Here is a 19,727-nt window from a genome sequence, read left to right as displayed (position 1 = left end):
AAATACCAATATAAACATATTAGAATGGCTAAAATCCGGAAAACTGACACCACTAAATGCTGGGGAGGACATGGAGCAACAGATACTTTTATTTGCTGGTGGAAATACAAAATAGTAGAGCCACTTTGGAAGACCCTTTGGCCATTTCTGCCAAATATAAACATACTCTTACCCTAAAATACAATGATCACACTCCTTGGCATTTGTCCAAATGACTTGAAAACTTACATCCTCACAAAAACCTCTCTACAGATGTTAATAGCAGCTTTATTTACAATTGCCCAAATTTGTAACCAAACAAGATGTCCTTCAGTAGGCAAATGTGTAAGTAAACTGTGGTATACCCAAACAGTGGAATATTACTCAGCATTAAAAAAAATAAGCGTCTAGCCATAAAAAGACAAAGGGAATTTACATGAATATTACCAAATCAAAGGAGTCAATCTGAAAAAGTTACATACTGTATGATTCCATGTATATGAGATTCCAGAAAGGACAAAACTGTGAAAACAGTAAAAAGATTAGGGGTTGCCAAGGGTTGTTTGGAGAAGGAGGGATAAATAGGCAGGGTACTGAGGATTTTTAGGATAGTGAAATTGCTTTGTAAAATATAATAATGATGAATACATGGATATTTTTGCTCAAACCTATAGAATGTACAAATCAAGACTGAACCCTAATGTAAATTATTGGCTCTGGCTGATAAGGATGTATGAATGTGAGTTATTTTATTGTAACAAAGGTACAACTGTGGTGCCAGATATATTTACTGGGAGAGATTGCATAAGTGTGGCGAATGCTCTGTACACTGTATTCAATTTTGCTGTGAGCCTGAAATTACTCTAAAAATAAAGTTTATTAATTACCAAAATATAGTTTACATTGTTTTAATGTTTTCCATCTGAGAAAACTAAAACAAACCAAGTAAATCTCTTATGTGAACAATCCAATACGAATTCATATATGAACCTCATCTAAACAGTGATGTTAAGATAGAAAGCAAAAAGTATCAGTGGATCTTTACCTGCTAGCATTTTCTAAAATGATAAAAAAAAAAAGGTATAATAATGCCAAAATACAGATAATGATTCATATCTTTCCTTTAAAATAAGATTTTTGTACATACATTTTAAATTAAAGACATTTATCTTGAAATATTATCTCTGCATATTATACTTGGGATTTTCCCTTTATCCTAGATATGCATACTATAAATTATCCTTTTTTATCATATAGTTACATTTGTATCAAGTTCACATGTAGCTTGTTATACCAATACTTGTAAAAAATTTTGTGTCATGAATGTTACGTGTTGCCTAGAACTAGATGTGTGTACATGCACATACAAATGAGAGCAAGTGAAACTGGTGAAATCTGAGCAGGTAGATAGGTTGTGTCAATGTCATTTTGTTTTGTGTGATATTGCATTATACTTATGCAAGATTTTACCATTAGGGAAAATCAGACAAAGACTATAGCAGATATGTCTTATCCATATGATTGCATGTGAATCTACAATTATCTTAAAATAAAAAGTTTGAGACATATTTGATATAAAATATATTACTATATTTTATAAAATTTTATGAAATATTATTCTATTTTATATCTTAAAATTAAAAAGTTCAAAAATTCTATTTGTAAAATATATATAAGCTATAATATATGCAATATTATGTTTCGATAACAGATATTACAAAACAAACGCTCTATATGGTCCACCAAAATTTTATCTCAGCTATCTGATAATTATATTCACACTTTTTTCCAAAATAACCTCACTACTTTAGGTTGTATAGTAAGAATGTATATATATACTTTAAACTAGAATTCTTCACTTGTATTTTTACTAATGTTTGGATGCTAGGCCATCACTGGGTTCCTTGCATGAAAAAAATGTGACCTTCACATATGGGAAAAGAGTATCTATGTTGACACACCTGAAAATCATGAATCTCCTAAGCTCTCTCACCCTAAAAAATGTTCACACAGTACAGAACTATTTCTCCCCAAGAAACTTAAGAAGCAATACTCTTTGACTTGGTGCCATTACATTCACCATTTATTTCTCCAAACTATTTACCAAAGCAGTTGGGTTTTTAAAATTTTATTTTAAAGTTTATAAATACAATCCTTAAAACTGTGAAATAAATTTACTTTGCCTGTAAGAGCAAAATTTTTAACACAGTTTCAAGGTCCTGCATAATCTAGCTTCTTGCTTTTTCTGCAACTTTACACACAAGTCTTCATTCTCAGTGCTTGGACTCAGAGGGTTAGATCTTGACTGCAGTGTCCTGTTTCCTCATTCTGAGAGTCTTTGAACATAATGTATTTTTATCTGGAGACATCCTTCCCTCCAGCATGCCCCTTCCCATTGTTAATAACCTTTTATATTTATTCTTTCTATCTAATGTAGCCTTTCTACCTAATGTAGATTAAGTACCTTTTTATGCCCTCATTTCATTACATTTATTCCTCTTTTATTGGCCATACCACTTCATTTTTAATTACTTGTTTAGTATATAACATCCCCCACAATGTCACTTTTGTGAGGACAGGGACTATGGTTCTCTGTTGTATCACAGTGGCTTTTTTCACTTAGAAGATTCTTTTTTTTTTTTTTAATTAATTAAAATGTCTTTATCACTTTTTTTAAGCCCTTGTGTTGTTGTTCTGTTTGCCATGAACTGGAAAACATATCATAAGAAGGAAATATGACGTAACAAGCACCTCAGAGAGGTACACAGAAGACACCATGAGGAAAAGTTTGGCCGTCAGCTAGTGGTACAATTCCTTAGTAGTGGGTATGTTTGGCAGTAGAAGAAAAGAGTTAACTAAATAAAGGTATAGGAACAGTTTGTCATACCTTTCTAATATTGATTTTTTGTACTTGCCTATGGCCTCTTGTTGATTTCCAGTTGCTTACTGTACTTACAGCCATTTGAGACCATTCCCAAATGTCGGATCTATGTGACAACAAGTGTTTGAAAGTCAAATAATACCACAACTGTCATTACTGTTTGAGTGGCATAGTATAAAAGGCAAGGACTTTTGAATCAGATTAAAATTAGGTTCAATTCCTGACAACTCACTAGGTGTGTATTGCATATTCTTGGTCAAACTTCTTAACTTCTCTGATTTAGGATGATGTTTTCTACTGACCTTACATGCATAAAAAAATGTGTAATGCAAAACAATCAAAATGGAGTAAAAAAGTTATATATCTATATACAACATATATATAAATGTTTGTATACATATATATACAAATACACCTATATGTATGCATATACACTTATACTTGTATCAGGCTAGTATTTTTTCTGCTGTCCATTCACTATTAGACTTGGGAAATAAATTCATTTATTTTTACTGCAAATCATTTTTAATTGCTTATTTTTAGCAGAGTGGTCTGAGTCTCATTGTTTAAATGTAATTCAACTTTAACTCTGCAAGTATTTGATGTCTAGGATGTGTGAAATCCTTTTCTATAACATTATTCTTATCAGCAAAATTTTGTATATGTTAATAGATTAGTCATGCAAGGAATAATTTTATTATTTTAAAACATAATATACTATATTATAATTAAAATTTTTATGACAAACTGATGTCTAGAGAACATAAATAACAAGAATTTTGTTGGGATTTGCTCACAATCATTTCAATTACCTCTGTTATAGGTTATGGTATGTATACAGCAGTGCTCAAGGAAGTATTTGTTAAATTAATGAAAACTGAATGAGATGGTAAAGCCAACACTCAGTACCAAGGTCGTCTAATGTTAAAGCCTGAACATAATAAACTTTCTCATTTAGTACATTATCCATTTTCCAGCAAATATCAATCTAAGATGTACTCAGCTCTGCTATTTAGCAGCTTCATTGTACATTAGCAGTGTTATGAAAATTTACTAAAGAAAGACACTTTCATGTTATCTTTTTTTAAAAAAATTAACCTTTGGATTTTATTGAATATAGTACTACCGTATTATCACTAGCTCTCAGTTTTCTCTTTGATGTTAATATAAAATTTTTGTAATTATTTTTAACAGTGGAATTGTATTTGGGTAAGTTAATTAATAATATATTATTAAATTTTCTTCAAAGTAAATTTTAAAAACCATCAAATCTATAACAATTATTTTGGTTATTTTTTGTGATAAGGCATATTATAATAATGGACATACAAAGAATTTATTTAACAACTTAAAAGAAATAGGAAATAGTCAAAGGAAGATCTCGTTATTCCAATCTTTTTAAACATTTTGATAATGCGTGAGATCAACTAGAGTGAGGCACTATAAAGCTTTTAACAGACATATTTAATAGAAAAGAAATATTTTATTAATTATACATTGTACAGTTATATAATACTTAAACATATTAGAGAATATGGGAATGTCAAAAAATTTGCTGGAGAGGTTCTTAAAATATATATGTATATACACACATAAACATATATATATGTATATACACACGTAAACATATACATATATAAACTTCTTCTTTTATTAGCTTATAGCACCAAATAATGTCATCATTATAGTCTTAGATCAAACTCTGTTAGGTGATTGATGACAAGGTAGTGATTCTCTATAGTTTTCTCATAATTATTTTCAAAAAAGTGAGTAGTTAATAAAATGAATTTTCTCGAATTTTTTATTTCCTTGTTAGCTAATCATCTAAACTAGTAACTTATCTCAATAAATAAGATTTTGAATATTGGCTTTATGCTAATGAGAAATAACTTAAGATTATATTATATACAAAATCAGAGGCTCTGAATAGGAAAAGAAGGCTCTTGTTTCTTTTTCAATTATATATCAATTCATACTCAAGATGTTCAAATTCTTAGATGGAAAAATCAGAAATTGGAAAGTGAGTAATAGCCAGACAAATTTTTCATTTCATGTGATCTATAACATGAAAGTTATGCATTTCATACTTTAGATTTGAAGTTTTGGCTATGTCCAAGACAAGAAGGGAAATAAACCATCTTCTTTCTTAAGTAGACTATATTGTCATGCTAATAAAAAAAACCACATTTCATCACACTCATAAAAATTTAACCTTGTATTATAATAATATTTACTGAGAAATAGAATTAACATGGCAGAATACATTACAAAAGCATTGCAAATAATAGTTACTATTAGAGATTCTATAAACATGAGAGAGAGAATCAAGGCCTGAAAGAACGAGGTTTATTATTCAGCCACACTCTTCTCTCAGTCTAGAAGGCCATGCCCAATTTTCTCAGATTAACATTAGGAGAGACCTTATCTCCATACAAATTTTTAGTTCCTTAAATGAAAGATGTTAGACAACGAGAGATGTATCATAAAATTAACTGCATTTGATTTAGAAATAAAGGAAGGCTTTAGAGTTAGATGGAAACAGAAAGTCTTTCCATAGTTATAATTAATTACTTAAGATTCTGAGTTTTCACTTGTTTGGATTTAAAGATGATGCTGAGTCACAAATTGTACCCCATTATTTCTAATCCAGATGGAAAATATACATTAGAATTAGCTAAACATCAGCAATATTATATGTAAAGCTAGTTTGGGGAATCTAGTTTCAATCTTTCTTATAGCTCTCCTTAATGCTCCCAGGCTAAGTAACATTCCATGTGTAGATCAGTTGCAGAATGGTTCCTCTTTAAAAGGAACACTATACTAACTTGATTCTCATACTTACTTCCCTTCCATGTTCTTGAAGAAACCTCCATAAACATGGGGAACACCAATATCTTTCCTTCTAAAGCCCTCATCTCTTCAAGGTTTCTCTTTCCTCATATATCAAGTTCATAATTATTTTCTTGCCTTCATATCTTCCCTACCCTTTCACATTTGCTGCTTTTATTACATGCTATGTCTTCTATCTATCACTTATTGGCATTTGAGTGATGATATTATCTTCCTTTCTCTGTGATAATCTTGGAAGAATCTATCCATTTGGCATTTTTCCTGCCCAACTCTCCCACATACTTCTGACTTTATTGACAAAAGCCTATAGAGCTATTATTGGTTGGTAACATTCTATCTCAGAGAGGAGCAAGGGAAATTGACATAAACTGAGAATCCTCTTTAGTTGATAGGAAGAAGAGAAAGCTCAGGTATATTCATAAAGTAATCATTCTATCTCATCACAGGGACAATTGTATAATGTGGTGTAAATTGTATGGGTGCAATAGAAAAGGAAGGTATGTTTGCTAGATTACATGATTCTGAATTAAGATATGAAGAACAAATTGAAGTTAATCAGATAATATGGAATATCAAGTCATTTCAGATAGAAGTAATACTATATACAATAGGCCAGGTTTGAGAACATAGGTTGCAAATTTGTAGAATCAATTTTGCATGGCTGAAGTTTCCTATACACTCACGATCAAGGTTAAAGAAATTAGAAGAATCTTGACCTTAGTGAATTTTATATAATGTTATTGAGCTTAGAATTTATGTGGAAGGCAATGGAATAAAAGAAAATACTTTAGGTTTAGAGAGTTACATGTGTGTATTTGCATTTTTAATTGCTCATTCTGACTATAGGGTGAGTAAGAGACTGTCATAGAATCGATACGTGATGTATACTGGTAGGCTCTTCTTCAAACCAGTCTTCTTTTCTTTCTGAGAACACAACTAAATTATATTTCTCAACCATTTTGCAGTTAGATGGGGTCATAAGCCTAAAATATGGCTAGTAGAATATTAGCTTGTATTGTGTCCAGGTCTTAAATATAAAAGCTTTCCATATGTTATGACTTACAATTATTTTTCCTTAACCTGGATGGGCATTGAAAAAGAGAGAGCCCAGAAGAAAAAATTCAGGATCCCTGAATCACTCTTTGGAAGACAGACACACTCTTATCAGGAACACAAACTTTGAAATTTATGTCAATGAAAAATAAACTTCTATCTTATTGCAACTGCATGTGATTTTGTTACAGAAGCTAGCATTATCCTAACAAATATCTATAATTTAAAATTTACTACCAGAAATAGCAAACTACCTAAAATGAAACAAAATCAAGCTGAAATCCAACTCCATTATATGATGACATCCTGAAAGAAGTAAAAGATTTATCAGTCTTTGAATGGTATTTATACAGTAGATCATCAGGTTTTTAAACAACTGGATGTGACTTAGCATGCAATTATAGCTGTCACGTAGTAAGACGTGAGCTTTCACTGAACTCCTATAGACTAGTTATCATAGATGTTTTAGAGCTGTTTGTAAAGTTAAGGAATCCAGATTGTGCGACAATGTTCACAACTACTCTTGTATGTCTTTCTAAATTTCCTTTTGTTATATACTTTCTAAATTTCCTTTTAATATGTACTATATCATTAGAGTTTCTTAGTTGCTGGCAACAGAGCTGACTGATCAACTGGACAGATGCCACCACTGGATACAAATCAAAGTATGAATAGCACCAAGAAAGTTTGGCCTGCCCCCACCATTATTGCCTAGTAATACCATCACCAGTGAGAATCAAATATGACCACCCATCTCTTTTCTGTTTTTATACTTTTGCATCACTTGCTTAACAAAGTCCCAGCTGGGCACCCAGTTGGTCAAGTCTAAGTAAAGTCCCCATGTTTCAGTATCCAGAGATGCAGATAAAAGTTTTCTATTATGCCTTCTTTTATTTAATTTTCAAAGGTAGATAGTCATGAAATTGACTATTCCTAAAAATAAAGAAGGGAATTTTGATACAGGCAAAGAAAAAGTTAGCAAATGATCATTGTACTACCAATCTTCCAATATGTTGGATTAGAGACACATCTTCTCAACTATATCTATATTCAGGTAAACAAGAAACTTGGAAATGTCTCTGAATTTCTTTACTTATATCACCATTTATGAAGGCTGGTTTTCATTTTAGTGAGCTATTACTCACTTCACCAGAATTTTCCAGATCCTAAGATTAGAATTCTCTTGTCCACCTCACACCAAAAATATCCATATTGGATGGTAATATGATTTGGCTCTGTGTCCCCACCCAAATCTCATCCTGAATTGTAATCACCACATGTGGAGGGAGGGAGGTGATTGGATCATGGTGTCAGTTTCCCCCGTGCCTTTCTCATGACAGTGAGTGAGTTCTTACAAAATCTGATGGTTTTATAAGTGTTTGACACTTCCTCCTTCACATGATTCTCTCTTCTGCTGCCTTGCAAAGAAGATGACTGCTTCCCTTCCTACCATGATTGTAAGTTTCCTGAGGCCTCCTCAGCCACGTGAAACTGTGAGTCAATTAAACGTCTTTCCCTGATAAATTACCCAGTCTCAGATATTTATTTAATTAATGTAATAAATTGGTACTGAGGTGGTGGGACACTGCTATAAAGATGCTTGAAAATGTGGAAGCAACTTTGGAACTGGTAATAGGCAGTGGTTGGAACTTCGGAGGGCTTAGAAGGCAGGAAGATTTGGGAAAGTTTGGAGCTTCTTAGAGACTTGTTGAATGGTTTTGACCAAAATGCTAATAGTGATATGGACAATGAAGTCCAGGCTGAGAAGGTCTCAGATGGAGCTGGGGAACTTATCGAGAACTGGAGCAAAGTCATTGTTGCTATGCTTTAGCAAAGCGACTGGCAGCATTTTGCCACTGCCTTAGAGATCTGTGGGACTTTGAACATGAGATAGATGATCTGAAAACGGAACTTATGTTTAACAGGGAAGCGGAGCATAAAAGCATGGAAAGTTTACAGCCTGATGATGAGATAGAAGAGAAATACCCATTTTCTGGGGAGACATTCAAGCTGGATGCTGAAATTTGCATAAATAATGAGCAGTCAAATGTTAATAACCAAGACAATTGGGAAAGTATCTCCACGGCATGCCAGAGATGCCCCTTCCATCACAGGACCAGAGGCAAAATGGTTTTCTTGGCCAGACCCAGAGCCCTGCTGCTCTGCGCAGTCTCAGGACATGGCACCCTGTAACCCAGTCACTCCAGCTTCAGCCATGGCTAAAAGAGACCAATGGCTTCAGACGATGCAAGCCTCAGGCCTTGAAGGTCTAGGAGACAGAGATTGAACTCAACTCTGTTGAGATAAAGAGCAAGAGAGTCTTTAAGCACTGGGTTGAGCTAGCAGAAAAGTACTAGAGGATGGTAGGGGGAGGTTACTAAATGTGATTAGATCATCATTGTTTGCTGATTGGTGCTTAACATATTTAGGCTCCTACCCTCACACTAAGACTAGAAGATAGGACCCCTATATTTCTTGATGATTACATGGGATAGTTCCCATGTCTTTGAGGAATGCATTCCTGGGCAACAAGACCAGCAAGAGGTTTGGAGAAGATACACATCTCAAAGGTGTAGAGAAAGAACTTATACTTGTAAGTTTTCTAAAATAAGCGCTCTAAGAAATGTCAGGGACCCAGTCAGAAAAAACAAAAAACAAACAAAAAACAGAAACAAAATTTTGTCTAAAATTTAATCAATCCAAGGAAAACATTAAGGCCATCTTACTCATATTTGGTCATATACATTTATCCTTAAAATATTCTGAGATTTAAAAAATAGGAGTGATGACTGGTATATCCTTGATTTGATGCTTGTCAATGATTGGACATGAGCCTTTGACATTTAAAATACTTTTTAATTTTATTTTGTAAAAGTGAAAGCTGTTCTCTTTTTCAACTTGTAATGTCTCATAATTTCTAGACTTCTCCTACCAGCACCACATTTCTGAAATTGAGACTTTCATTGACATTTCTTTGAGCTTTAGATAATTCATGTAAAGCTTGTAATTTTTTTTACAGGTTCAATTAGCAATGAATACCTAAAATTAACTTTCTGGTTTTCAAGCTCTTCCCAAGGAGGTAGAAGTTTATTGACTTTGTTTACAGTCTCCCATGTTATTACAATATGTAATTACTTAACTGTATAACATATATGACTATTCTTTTGTTTTTGCAAGAACATCATTTACTGCTCATTGCCAATCTTTCAGCCAATGCTGTATCTTTTAGAGTGTTTTTGTTATGACAATGCCAATTTCAGTACAAATCAGTAGACAGGCTAGGTTATGCTGAGATAACACTCTTAAAAATTGTATTGGCTTAAAACAAAGTTTACTTTCTTGATAACATTACATGTCTATTTTTGATTTGCTGGAGACTGTGATATACATCTTCTTACTCTGGAAGTAAGCCCTTTGAGCAAGTATGATATCAAAAGAAAAGATAGTTCTGGTGTTCCTCCCACTGGAAATTAAAGTCTCCAGCCTGAAATGACTCACATCACTTCGACTCACAAATCATGAGCTCAAGCATACCTTTAACTGTACCCAAATATAAGGTGGCTGGTGAAAGAAACTAACTCTATGACTAGGAGGAAGGCAATACTAAAAATACCTAACAAAAATATTTATCATTACCAACATAATAACTTTATTTTTCTTTTCTCCTGCCATTTTCCCCAAAATGAGTAAAATGCAATAAATGTATTTTTTTTATCAATCCCTAACCATCATTAAGTATTGTGAAACAATAAAATAGATTACTGGTGCCAAAATCAGCACTACACAAAATATAAACGATAGCCATTACACCCTGAATTAAAAAATCTAAATAAGAATATAACGACCAATTACAATAGAAAGTATTCATTAAAGTATTTCTGGGTTAGTTTCTCAGCCTTTGCATTCTTGGAATTACACCAGTGGTTCACCAGGGACTGTTGGGCCATTGGCCACAAACTAAAGGCTGCACTGTCAAGCTTCCCTAATTTTGAGGCTTTTGGACTCGTTCTGAGCCACTACTGGTTGAGCCACTACTGGTTTCCTTGCTCCTCAGCTTGCAGACAGCCTATCATGGGACTTCACCTTGTGACCGTGTGAGCCAATTCTTCTTAATAAACTCCCTTTTATATACACATATGTCCTAATAGTTATGTCCCTCTGGAGAACCCTGACTAATACAGCTGGACATGTAGCTGATGTTAATCTTTTTGATGGTTTGATTTGTATTCTGTCAACAAGGCAAGGATAACACTTTGACCACTTTTATTTAACATAGTGCTAGAAGGCCTAGCCAGAGGAATTAGTTAAGAGAACATAAAAAATAAAAGGCATCCAAATTGGAAAGAGGAAATAAAATTCTCTGTTGGCAGATCACATGATATTATATATAGAAAACCCTAAAGATGCCACCAAAACCAGTTAGAATTAATAAATAAAGTCAGTAACATTGCAGGATACAAAATCAACATACAAAAATTAGTAGTATTACTATACACTATTAACGAATAATTTTAAAAGCACATCAAAAAATCAATTTATAATAGTTGAGATAGTGGTGCTGCAGGTACCTCTGTGAAAATGGTAGAATCATGACTGAGACTGGGGTAGAAAGACAGTCAGTCACTACTGGTCTCCAGGGCAGAACACACTTTAGCAGTGGGTTTGGTTTCCAAGATGCACTGTGCCATAGCAGCTTAGTTTGCAGGGATGTGTTTGCTCAAGTTGGCTCTTACTCTGGGCAATGCAGCTGCATGAACTTTTCAAACTGGATTCAGGGCCTGTGAGGACTACAACTTTTCTGTAGCAAGAATTGTTGGCATTTGTAAAGGCAAATGGGATTTCCACCTAATCTTTTTCCCGTAAGAAAATGTTCCTTCCCTGCACCCTTCCCTCCTACTCCAAGCTGATCCCATCAGGGGAGATTGAGTGAGGCAAAATACCTCACTCCTTTCTCTATGAAACTACGCTGGGCTTCCATGATTCTCAGAGATGTTACTGCGCCCTGATACTCCCCAGCATGGTTCCTCAGGTAAGCCAGTTGAAATATAGCTGCTTATTTATTGTTTTAGACACTTTTTTTGTTGGGAGCAAGGGATGAGCACCAGACAACTTTAGTTGGTCATCTTACTGATGCCAATTGATTTATTTTTTATGTGTATCTACAGACAATGAAGAAAACTTTTAATGTTACTACTAGTTTAAATAATCTATAGCCATATGCTCAGAAGTTGTATACAAGTTTCAAGGGCAAATATTAGCACATTAAACATTACAGAGATTAATTAAATTTAAATGCTAGATTTTGAAACAATTTTTCTTCAACTCTATTCCTATTAGGTAAATAAACTGCCATTTCATTTAAGTTACAGATTGTTTTTCACTATAGAACTTATCAGTGTCACCAGTAATTTACTAAGAAGATGTACTTTTTCTAGGAATAAAGGACTACACTTATAGTTTCAATCAAAACTTATATTTAATGGCAAGCATTTAAAATTTTCTATTTGTTCTTTAAAAGTGGAATCAGCCACTATCTTTTTCAAAAGTGTATTTTTGTATTTCTTCTAATAAAGAAAAGTAGGATAAAAAGGTATTGAGAGCAAAGTTGAGATAAATTATAGGGCAAGAAAATACAGAACTCTTCTTTTGAAGATATTTGCTTGAAAGGGAAACCAAAAAAGCATTAGTATCAAAGATGCCACATTTTAAGTGATTCTCTGGGATATATGAACTTTTGTCACACAGATATTTTTAAGGTACACTGAAAAAAGATATATTAATAATTGAACCTTACATTTCAGTTTTAACTTAAAAGTGTCTTACAAAAATGAACTGAAAAATCTTGATTAAATCTCTTTTAGGTGGGTGAGTACAATTGAACACTAAAGGTCAGACATGGATTGGTTATGATTAGTGACAACAGTACTGCTATAGTAACATGAACACCACAGGCCCAGCACCAAAATTCTTAACTTGTGCAAAATGTTCAATGGTTCTAATGAACATCCTTTGTGAATCCAGGTCCAAATTGTACCCCATGTGCTCACATCTTTAGAAAATGTTTGAACTCAGTAATGCTTATTCTTGTTAACTGTGTGTAGCACAGCACATGTGAGTCACCCACAGCAGCATGAGGTAATTTGGGCTGATACTGCAATTACATTTAGATTTCACCATCTGTGTCAAGCAAATTCATTACAAATAAACCTAGTCCCTAATGAGGTGTGGCTTTGTCTAACAAAGAACAAAGATGATGAAAGTCACTTTACTTGTGCTTTTGGTGGTTACTATTCAGTGAGTACCATATTGATTTCTATGCAATTTTATAAAACAATACTATATCATAGCTGTATGACTGCTTAAAATTTCAGTTAGAACCTCCACTCAGGAGGCCCTTGGAAATTCTTATGAGAATATATAGAAGCATATTTCTCCACTAAATTCAAATACAAATTCCTGAATTTAGAAAGTTTATAACAATCTTCACAAAAATTGCAGCACTGATCATTAAAAAATATATGATATATATAATAAATTTTACAGAATGTTTTTATTATCCATTCTCTAATATATTTATATGCCAAACTGTAAGGAAGGCTATGATTACTATTTGTAGTGTTAAGGTTTTTGAAATTATAGTTATTTATTACATCATTATCAATTATTATGTATTGTATGTAACTGTGCTATATACTTTTTTAAACTTTTATGTTAGGTTCAGGGGTACATGTGCAGGTTTGTTATATAGGTAAATTGCATGTCACTGAGGTTTGGTACAGATTATTTTGTCACCCAGGTAATAAGCATAGCACTTGATTGTTTTTTGATACTCATTCTCCTCCCACCTTCCACTTTCAAGTAGGCAATGGTGTCCATATACACTGAATGTTTAGTGAGAATATGCAGTGTTTTGTTTTCAGTTCCTTTGTTAGTTCACTTAGGATTATGGCCTCCAGCTCCATCCATATTGCTGCCAAAAACGTACTCTCATTTCTTTTATGATTATGTAGTATTCCATGGTGTGGGTGTGTGTGTGTGTGTGTGTGTGTGTGTGTGTATCTCACATTTTTATCCAGTCTACTTTTGCTGGTCATTTACATTAATTCCATATTTTTTATATTGCAAATAGTGCTACAATGAATATACAAGTCCATCCATCTTTACAGTAGAACAATTTATATTCCTTTGGGTTATATTCCCAATAATAAGACTGCTGGGTCAAATGGTAGCTCTGTTTAAACTTCTTTGTGAAATTGCCAAACTGCTTTCCACAATGGCTTATTTACATTTCCACCAGCAATGTATGTGTCCCTTTTTCTCTGCAAACCCACCACCATCTATTATTTACTACAATGGCTATTGTAATAATAGCCATTCTGACTGGTATGAGATGATCTCTCACTGTGGTTTTGATTTGCATTTCTGTAACAGTGATATTGGAGCATTTTTTCACATGCATGCTAGCCACATGTAAGTCTTCTTGTGAAAAGTGTATTCATGTCCTTTGCCCACTTTTTAATAGGGTTGTTTGGTTTTTCCTTGTCAATTTGTTTAGGATCTTTACACATTCTGGATATTAAACCTTTGTCAGATGCAGATGCATAGTATGAAAATATTTTCTCCCATTCTGAACCTTGTCTATTTTGTTGAGAGTTTTTTTTTACTGTACAGAAGCTCTTTAATTAGCTTCCATTTGTCAATTTTTGTTTTTGTTGTAATTGTTTTTGGCATCTTCTTCATGAAATCTTTCCCAGGTCCTATGTTCAGAATTGTATTTTCTGTTATCTTCCAGTGTTTTAATAGTTTTAGGGTTTACATTTAAGTTTAATCCATCTTGAGTTGATTTTTGTATATGATATAAGGAAGGGGGTCAATTTTAATCTTCTGCATATGGCTAGCTAGTTTCCCAGTGCCACTTAATTGAATAATAAGTCCTTGCCCCATTGCTTCTTTTTGTCAACTTTGTCAAAGATCAGATGGTTGTAGGTATGCATCATTATTTCTGGGCCTTCTATTATGTTCTACTTTTCTACATGTCTATTTTTGTACCATGTTGTTTTGGTTAGTATAGCCTTGTAGTATCGTTTGATTTTAGCTAATGTGATGCCTCCAACTTTTTTTCTTTTTGCTTAATATTGCCTAGGCTATGCGGGCTATTTTTTGTTTCTATGTATATTTTAAAACAGTTTTTTTTTTTTTTTTCTAATTCTGTGAAGAATGTCATTGGTAGTTTTGGAGGAATAGCATTGAATATGTAAATTGTTTAGGTAGTATGGCCATTTCAACAATCTTGATTCTTCCTATCCATGTGCATGGATTGTTTTCCATTGTGTATGACATCTCTGATTTCTTTTAGCATTGTTTGAGCAATGATTTTCTAGTGATGTTTCACCTCCCTGGCTAGCTGCATTGCTAGGCATTTTATTCTTTTTACAGCTAACTGTGAATAGGATTGCATTCTTGATTTGGCTCTCAACTTAAATGTTTTTGGTATACAGGAATGCTACTGACTTATACACATTGATTTTGTATCCTGAAACTTTACTAAAGTTGTTTATCAGACCAACGGGCTTTTGGGCAGAGACTATGGGATTTTCTAGGTATAGCATCATATCTTCTGCAAACAGGATACTTTGATTTGCTTTCCTCTTATTTGGATGCCGTTTATTTCTTTCTCTTCCCAGATTGCTTTGGCTAGGACTACCAGCACTAAGTTGAATAAAAGGGGTGAGAGAGTGGTGAGAGTGGGCAAAAGCTGAAAGCATTTTACCAGCCCTATAATTCGATTCATAAGGATCTCGATTGCTTTTTCCTTCCACAAGATATCAGGATGATTCGTTACATTGATGGCATTATGCTGGTTGAACCTAGTGAGCAGGAAATAGCAACTACTGTCAACTTAATGGTGGACATTTATGTGTCAGAGGGTGGGAAACATCACAAAAATTCAGGCACCTTCTATTTTAGTGAAATTTCTAGGGGTTCAGTGATGTGGGGCATGTTGTGATATCCTTCTAAAGTAAAGAATAAATGGTTATATCTGACTCCTTCTACAACCAAAAAAAAGAGGCATGACACCTAGCCTCTTTTGATTTTGGAGGCAATGTATTCCTACTGCACTACTCCAGGCCATTTACCAAGTGACCCAAAAATGTACTAGTTTTTAGTGGGACTCCGAATAGGAGAAGGCCATGTGACAGGTACAGTTACTGTGCAAGCTGATCTGCCACTTGGGCCATATAACACAGCAGATACAATGGGGTTTGGAATGTCAGTGATGTATAGGGATGCTGTTTGGAGCCTTTTGCAGGTCCCTATTTTTGGGTTGCAGCATAGACCCTTAAAATTGAGGGGCGAAGCTCTGACATTTTCTGCATATAACTAATCTTCTTTCAAAGAACAGCTCTTCACCTGTTACTGAATCTGAGTAGAGACTGAACCCCTGACTATGGGTCACCAACTTACCATATAACCTGAACTGCCCATCATGAATTTGATGTTATTTAACTCATTAGGCCATAAGTTGAGTCTGCACAGCAGCACTCCATCATCAAATGGAAGTGGCACATATGTGAAGTGAAAGGTTCTGAAGACACAAATAAGTCTCATGAAGTGACTGGGTAAATGAGCCCTGAGTACCAAGGGGAAATTATTCCACAAAGGTAGTAAGAAAAAATATGTCTGCAATACAGGATATCCCTTAAGGTATCTGTAAGTATAACCATGTCCTGTAGTTAAGATCAATGGAAAACAACAACCCAGTCCAAGCAGGATTACTAGTGGCCAGGATCTTCAGGATTAAAGGTTTAGATCATTCAACCAGTTGAAGAACCATGACCAGTTGAGGTGCATGCTAAAAGCAAAGGGAATACAGATGGGTAGTGAAATAATGTAGTATAATTTCAGCTATAACTGTAATTGTATGAATATTTCTTTCTTATCTTGTTATGAATACCTTTGTGTTTGTACTTGTGCAATATCTTTGCTTTCTTTCTTCTCTTTTTCCCTTATCACATAACATAAGGTGTACTGACTTTATATCATAGTATTTGAGCATTATTACCTTTATTATAGTATTTAAGTTATAGGATACCAAGGAGAAGAGTAAATATCAAATATCTTGTTTTCTCTTCTAGGAGAAGGGATTAGTATGTTTAGGCTGTTGACAGGATAGTTGTACCATGTTAGGCAGAATTATAACCTTATCATTGTCTTTATTTAGAAATTATGTATTATTTAAGGAGACAAGAATGGGAGCGGCTATGAAAAGGATGTCATACAAATTTTATGTGCTGAATTTGAATTGCCAATGTGATAGTATTAAGATATGGGTCCGTTAGGAAATAACTAAGTCATGATAACTTTGTCCTCATGAATGGGATTAGGGACCTTATGAAAGAGCTGGAGAGAACTAGGTAGACCCTTTTTGCCCTTTTATCCCCTCTTGCTTATACCTTTTACAAGGAACAGGCTTTCACCAGACATTAAGCCTGTTTGCACCTTAATCTCAGACTACCCAGGCTCCAGAATGGTAGGAAATAAACTTCTGTTATTCATACATTACCCAGTCTCAGGTTTCTTGTTATAGGAGCACCTGTGAACTAAGACAGGGGCTAAATTGACAAGGTATAGACTTGTGATTGATTAATTGTATGTGCCAACCTGATGGGTTCATGTGATGCCCAGATATTTGTTGAAATATGATCATGAGTGTATCTGTGAAATTAAGAATATAAACCAGCTCAAGCCTGTAATCCCAGCACTTTGGGAGGCTGAGATGGGCGGATCATGAGGTCAGGAGATCGAGACTATCCTGGCTAACACGGTGAAACCCCGTCTCTATTAAAAAATACAAAAAAACTAGCCGGGCAAGTTTGTGGGCGCCTGTAGTCTCAGCTACTCAGGAGGCTGAGGCAGGAGAATGGCCTAAACCCGGGAGGTGGAGCTTGCAGTGAGCTGAGATGCAGCCACTGCACTCCAGCCTGGGCGACAGAGCGAGTCTCCGTCTCAAAAAAAAAAAAAAAAAAGAATAAAAAAGAATATAAAAATAAAGAATATAAATAAAGTACATAACTAAAAATACAGCATCAACCAAAAAACAAGTGGATACTTTTTAGCATAATCTTATAAGATGTTTATATCAATACATTTATATGTACCTAAAATGATCTGTCTTTAAAATTATATCTCACCAATATAAGTGAAAAAAGAAAGAAAAACAACACTTACTAAGAAAAAGAAAAAAAAAAAAAGAAAGAAAAAAAGACTCCACAAGCTCTATTTAGTAGTTTAGATTTCAGATTCATTGTAGTACTAAAATCAGTATCAGAATAAAATCATTACATACAAGAAGAGACAGAGAGAGAGAGAATGGGGGATATTTTATGCTTCCCTATATTTTTAAAATTATAGTGTCATAAAATTTAGGTTTTCATATGAAAGAAAGGCAAAGGGACTTTGGAAATAAATTCAATCCATTGCCCTGAATTGGACTTGTGTTAGGAATAAAATAATGTAAATTGGGTCACTAGGTAATTGATGAAGTTTGAATATAAACTGTATATTAAACAATACTATTTTATGCAAAGATATTTAACCTGATTTTGATAACTATACAGTAGCTAGTAGAATATCCTTGTTTTTAGAATAATGTAGAGCAGATATATCAAAATATTTACAAATGGTGATTTATACCCTTAAGAAAATAAACTCTTGGTTGGAGAGGGTCAGGAAACAGATGTTTGTGATACTAGCACAGGAACTTTTGGGTGACTGTTACTTTGTCTCAAGGACTACAGATTTTCTTATTTTTATCTTAGTTTTTTGTTGATGTCATAAACAATTACCACAAATTTAGAGGCTTTAAACAACACCCATTTATGACCTCGCAGTTTCTGTGGTTAAGGGTTCTGAGCACAATGGGGCTCAGATGGTTCTGCTGTGGGTCTTACAAAACCAAGATCAAGTTGTTGGCTGGGATGCATTTCTTTCTCCAGTATCTGGGAAAAAATCGTGCTTCCAAGCTCATTTAGATAGTTGACAGAACTCAGTTCTTGAAGTTGAAAGACTGAGATCCTCATTTCCTTCCTAGCTTTCAGCCATTGGCCAACTTTAGGATCTAAAGTTGTTTCTTGCATTTGGCCCTCTCCCTCTCAGAACCAGCACATGAAGTCTCTTTGCTTCCCCTGTTGACTACATCTCTTCAGAATCCTCTTTTGCTGCATATCACTAATTTTCTTCTTTTTCAGCTGCTCTTAACGGCTTGTGTGATTAGATTGAGCCAACTGTACAATCCAGGCAAATTCTCCTATTGTAACACCTTCAACCCTAATTACATCTGCAAAGTCCCTTTTGCCACATAAAGCATCACATCCAAAGCTTCCTGGAATTAACCCATGGACATATTTGTGAGTTCAGTACTCGCCTACAAGAATAAATGAATACACTCTCTTTAAGGTACTTATTTGAATCAATATTACAGAAAGGTTTTTGTGGCACCCAAGTTTTTAAAAAATGTGTGTTTTCATTTTTTGAGATAAAATTACTGTAAAATAGTAGATATTATACTACTATATTTACTTTTAGGTAGCAGCACTTTAAAAACCTGAGCATCTTACAAATTTGCTAATTTAGTGATTACTCATGATATGTGTTTTCATGAGTTGTTACTCAGCATTGTTTCCCAGAGAATAAATGAGAGAAAGATTTGTTACTGCTGCCACTTCTACTCCACTATTTTCTGTTTAGTCAGAACTATCTAATCCAAAAAGATGTTGAATCCATATACTACCTCATTCTAAGGCCAATAGATTTTGATATTTAGCTATAACTCTTAAAGGCACTGATTTTAAGTAAGGCATTTAGCAATTTACTCATCTTCAAATTCTTAGCACTTGCTTACTTGTTTCATAAGCTATCCTGAGAAAGCTACTTTCTGGAACACTGTTTTTAAATTGTAGTTGTC

Source organism: Mandrillus leucophaeus, unplaced genomic scaffold (genome assembly GCF_000951045.1).
Source record: "Mandrillus leucophaeus isolate KB7577 unplaced genomic scaffold, Mleu.le_1.0 Scaffold92, whole genome shotgun sequence".
NCBI lineage: Eukaryota > Metazoa > Chordata > Mammalia > Primates > Cercopithecidae > Mandrillus > Mandrillus leucophaeus.
The sequence above is the reverse complement of the archived record's forward strand: the minus strand, read 5'-3'. Positions refer to the sequence as shown.